The sequence below is a fragment of the Brachyhypopomus gauderio genome, chromosome 2, assembly GCF_052324685.1.
Source record: "Brachyhypopomus gauderio isolate BG-103 chromosome 2, BGAUD_0.2, whole genome shotgun sequence".
In the NCBI taxonomy this organism is placed as follows: Eukaryota; Metazoa; Chordata; class Actinopteri; order Gymnotiformes; family Hypopomidae; genus Brachyhypopomus; species Brachyhypopomus gauderio.
Window position 1 is genome coordinate 45,700,440 of NC_135212.1, and position 6,000 is coordinate 45,706,439.

Here is a 6,000-nt window from a genome sequence, read left to right on the forward strand (position 1 = left end):
GGTCCTCCAAAAATGACGTGTAAGTGAGGTGGGCATGGCCAGATTTTGGGGGTGGGCAGTATTAGATGGTCTGTCAATCACTGGGACTTTTCTCACACAAAGGAGCCTTTGCAAGAATATTTGGTTAACTTTGTTTTAGTACAACGCGAGGTTTATTTATCAGGTCATCCTTTTGTTGGAGTATGGTTTTATAACGCTTTTAAGGGTGAAAATAGTCCTATATGGAAATATTTATCTTTTGATAGAGGACAACTTATATCAAATGGCATATAGAACATAGGTTAAAGCAGACCCGTGGGTTCACAGTAAAGAAAAATAAAGATAAATGAAATACTGCACAATATAACGAAATTTTTAAACCCGGCTTCCTTATGTGCCTGTTACACTGCTGTCATCATTTCAAATCACATTAAATTGCGTTTTATGTCTGAGTTCGAAGTTTCATTAAATTATTCCATCCATGGAGCCAGGCTCTCCACCAGGCCAGCCCTCGCCGTATGGAAGGCCTGCGCGTACAGCGAAACTCTTCTGTCCAGACCCAACACCATTTTCTCTCCTGTTTCTTGTCAAAACTTAAGGCCGCCTGCCAACCTCGCATCTCTAAGTCAGGGCCCCCAGAAACACATGGTCGGCGGGCTTTCTACCCTCGCGTGCCACGCGCCCCATTTTAAATAAACACGTGAGTGCGCTTGGCATAACGAAGCCCGCCATCTGCCTAAACAGAACACGCGGGAAATAAATGATAGCGCTCTCCTAAACAAATAAACTCTCGCGCAATTCTAGTCCTTGGGATAAGCGAAATTTAGACGAAGAAGGAAGCGAAGGAAGGAAAAAAGACGATTTATTCTCGCGAAGAGTAAACACGGCGACAGGTCCTTAAAAATATGTGAAGACGGGTGGAGTGGGGAGGTTTCACAGAATAGATCGTCAACAGGAAAGCAATCAAGCGAAAGTGAAGTTGAAGTCATTTGGAGAAATAAATTATTCCAGGATGGAGTGGTTCTATCTTACAACCTCTCAAAACTATTTGTAATAATTTGTTAGTGAAGTAGCTTACTTTCTAAAATACATGCTGACAAGCTCAGTCAAATTCTCATGACACAAGATGTGTGTAAATATCACCCAAAACAGTGCTTCATCATCATCGTCGTCGTCATCATTATATTCTTCTTCTTTTTCATCATCATCATCATCTGCTTCTTCTTCTTCTGCTTCTTCTTCTTGTTATTATCTTTAATATATTTTTTTGTTATTATATAGCTTTTAATAGCCTACCCTACTGATGATTGCAGTAGCAGTAAAATATCAAAATCGGTATACCTATACAATGCATTTATGATATAGGCTACACATAAAATCAAGATAATAAAATTCCAGATATCGTATTAGATTTATTTCATTGTTAATTAGCGAAACACAATATGTATTTTCAAAATAAATATACCAACATTTTGCATTAAAAATAAAATATACAATCCAGAATTTCGAGTTTACGCTTATCAATGATATTCTAACGACAACAAAACGTCGTGTCGCTCTTCCTGCGCGTTGCTTAAACCTCATTGTAGCCAGCAGAGGGCGCACGAGCATCAATAAGCAGGTAACGTCAGTACAATGGCTCGCGGCGTTTTCTGGCTCCTGGAGATATCGACTGTACACTTTTAGATTGCTATGGAAGATTAATATTTCCCAGCCAGTCAAAATGACACGAAAACCAATGCTACGATGTTCAAAACGAGAGTTCAAAAGGAGGTCTGGCACACATGTGAGTTCTTCAATCAAATTAACTGGCCGTTATGCAGCTTGGGAACTATTTTGAAGCATTTTTCCAAACTGAGTCCATCCTTGGAAAAAAACAAGTGTATATGATTTGACAGGATGTCTCAAAGCTTTAAACTTTCCTGTACTTATGTATTAATTTTTCTGACTAACTGGTGTGATTCTATGGGTTGTCACTCATTATATGTTAATTTATCCTGTATTTAAATCACATTTACATTAAGTTAATAAAAGAATCCATGTAGTTCACTACATACATTAAGACACTAAATCTTTTATTTATATTGTAGTAAATTATGATCACATGACTACACGTCTCTCTCTCTCTCTCTCTCTCTCTCTCTCTCTCTCTCTCTCTCCTTATCCTGGGTGGAGAATGAGAGGATTGGTTGTTTCGGTGTTGTCATGTCATTCAGGAGGTGGGGCTTGTGCTTGGAGGTGTCCCTTTTGGGCTGTAATTGAAGCAGACAAGATGGCAAGCGTGGGTGTGATAGGGCGATTGTGCCACAGAAAGTAAGACTGACAGGAATGACAGCTCCATTCATTGGCTCTTGCAGTCTACTCAGTATAAGAGCATTCAGGGCCACCGGCTGCCTCTGTTGTTGGCCTGTGCAGTCAGCTCCTGGTGAGCATTTACTGGGTGCGTAGGCCACAGAATGACCCTCTGTGGTGCAATGTATGGTGGGAAATATTTGTGGCAGGATTAATGAGGGCGATACACATGCAGATGCACACACACACACACACACACACACACACACACACACACACACACACACACACACACACACACACATACACACACACAGCCCACCCACATTTACAGAAGCAAGTGTCTAGAATATAATGCCACATAGTAAATATGCCTCACTGACATGAGGTTCACAGTTTTGACCTCTAAACTATTCATAGCTGCTACGTTTCCATCAAACTAAAGGCATATATATATGTATATATATATTTTATGCTGTCAAAATATTTAAGACAGCTAAGGCAGTAATCTTTGTGCACACATTTCTGTTGCATATACATGGGTTAAGTGTGAAATGTGTTGTGTATGTGAAATCCGTGACTTGGGTTCTAGTGGAGTGTCTGTAAAATTAGGATTTGAGGTGATTTCCAGTTATCCCCTTGAAATCATCACTTGACTTTCATGGCACACTACATGGAAACCTACAGCCACCTCATAATTCGAGGAATCTTTCCAGCATGGAGGATGAAGACATTTCCTCCAGTGGCGTCTAGTAATTTCACATCTGAGACTGTTATTTCATAAGTATAAAAGCATCTTTACTCTGTGTACACTTTGAAGAAAAAAAAAACTCTTGCTGAACTTGTTGCACTTGGCAAATGCTTATGGTCTTGTTAAAATCACAACTGAAACACATTTTAAAGCAAATACTAAGCATATATATCGTTGTAGTATATATGTGTGCATAACCTCCCTGTCTGACAAAGGTTGAAGGCAAAGCAGTTTTCTCAACAGGGCACATCCTTAGTCTCTAACACTGTTTTGACAGTAAAGTATTCCAACTTTATTTGCCGTGACCATTTAGAGTCATAACAAAGCTGATGAACTTAAAAGGGATTAGGAAATTTCAAATATTACAGAAACAGCAGTCAGCATTTGGGTTTGGCAAAACGATTCTAAATATTTGGGTCTCTCACAAAAAAGAGCAACATCCCTCGTACAAGGTAAAATAACAAGTGGAAGGATCCAGAGAGCCAATATAAAAAATTCATATAAGAGCAAGTAACAAAAACTGCATTAGAACATAGCTAATAAACTAAATCTGTTGTGTTCAGCAGATTACTTAATAAGGCACATAATGATCTGGAGAAGGTGAGATCTAGGATGACACTAAATCAATTGGCAGATGATGCTTCTTTGGGGCAGCCTGCTGCTCTTAAGCTGTGAGTTATGACTTACAGGGGTGCCCCAGGGCTCCATATTCTGTACACTCACACTGCTCACTGTCCAAACTTTACCCCCAGGATTCAATTAATACTTACCCCGACTGCACCTGACAGGTAGCATGTTACTTGGCACTCCTCGTGTGATGGTGATTAAGGGTGATAGAACACGATCAATGAGAGTGCAAGAATGGTGGAAAATGGCGTACTCTTAATGTCAATGGAAAGTGAAGATCACTGTGCTGATTATTCTTATTGCACCATTTACATTTGGCAGGGCATGATAGAGTTATTTTGTGTGTCAGAAATGAAACCATAAGTACATCGCACGACCATTTCAACCTTGTTTATTTGCTTTTTATAAAGAGATATATATTTAACATTTGTTTGGACTAAATCATGGGACTGGTGTAATCAAAGCATTCCCTAAGAATATTTTTCTCTGTCTGGTGCCATCTCTAATGTTTTTTTCTCATTTACTAATGATCTAGCTATATGATAATCAGATGTCAGTTGTTTGTGAGCTAAACTAGAAGGCAGTGTGTTGCTAATCATCAGAGAACACAAAATGTGCCAAGATCTTTACCTCAAATGATACTTTGTCCCCGTCACCTCTCTGATTTCAAACCATTCTCACCCATGTTTTTTTCCCATGGCACTACTTACTTTTGCTCATCATAGCTCAGAACAAAGCTTGTCTCTAGGATGAGAAGCACCAGTGGACATTTTGCAGTTAGCTGCTTGCGTAGTTCTGCTAATCAAGAGTCGTTGCACAATACCGATAAATCTCCCATGCTGACGGGTGGCGTAAATAAAGAAAGCGGGCCTCGGTTTGATTATCCAGGCTCCCTGTAAGCAGACAGGCATGAGAAGGGCTCTGCTATTCATCAACCTGGATCTGCTTTCCTCTCAATCTTTCGGCGTGCTCGCGAAAAACCCCACTCGCTGATTGCATTTAATGTCTAACACATGGCCGTGGCTGAGCGCCACTGCCGAGAGAGGCGCCTGGCTTGATCAAGCGACTGTGACTGTGGCCAGAGGGTTGGATTGTGCAACTGCAGGGACTTGGAAAGCATGGAGGCAGTGTGCTGAGTGCAACAGTTGGGCTGTGGTAACCGTGGCATTTCGGGCCCTCACAGTTGTATGTAACAGGGCGTGGCATTGATTCCTGTAGTTCAGTAGTAGTTTGGTAGTTTAGTTTAGTAGTAGCCTGGCCCAAGTATAATTTACCATTGGAATCTGCACTGCAGCCTCGTGCTGGCAGTGCCGTATATTTGTATACGTGTTAGCTACAGTGTTTACATTTATATATTTGATATTATAATGTTTATTTCTATGTGTTTCAACCTACCCTTTTCGTTCACTGTCCTCACTTTTGCCTTATTTCACTTATTTTACTCTTGTCTTCATTCATTCTGCATCTCAGCAGACCTGCACAGGACCCTTTCTCAAGCTGCCCGGGGTCACGTTTAACCTGGAAGTACTGTGATTGGGCTGGGGGTCACTTCACAGGCCTCCAAACCGCCTGCATCCATCCGTCACTGTCAAACCATTATTAGTGCTATTATCATCAAAGTCAGTGGCTGAATTATTGCACATGCAAAAGCCACGCTGCTCGGACTTAACGGTGACCTGGAGCAGGATGACTGCCAATAGGGGTCAGACCTTGCCAATGACATCACTGTAATCCCTTAAAGGTCAAAATATCTGATGCTGAGCAGAGCAGCTCTCTGTGAAGAGAGCTTGCATATTGCACTGTGTCTGATTCAGATTATAAGAACGGGTTTAGAAGTGGTCCTCCTATTAAGAGCTCAAGACTTTTATCAACAAACCAAAAAGGCTGGCACTGTGATACATGAAGCTATTGCAAATGTTCACTGAGGGACTTAGCCGTTTTTGTGCAAAGGAACCCAGAATTTAAGGCCGCTGTTCTATCTCGTTTGGAGAACATGCCTATGTCGTGAACTATTGGAGCTGATTAGTGTGCTGTGCACACAGTTTGCCTGCTACTGCATCACATCTACAGTGCTGCCTTGGACACGGAATGGCCTGCATTGTGTGGACCTCAAGTGTCAATCCGTGCTCCTTCCATGCCAAGGATCATGAAACAGCATTGTAGTCCTCCCAACCTGCATATTCATGAAGTCAGTGGAGGGATAAAGAATTGGCCATGAAAGAAGGAACTGGGCATAGCAGGGAGTCTCACTGAGTCACAGACTGCTGAGTATGTCTTCAAGCTGTCTGTCAGCAGTAGTGTGTGTGTGTGTGTGTGTGTGTGAAGTAAAGAAGGCTTAGATGAATATACAA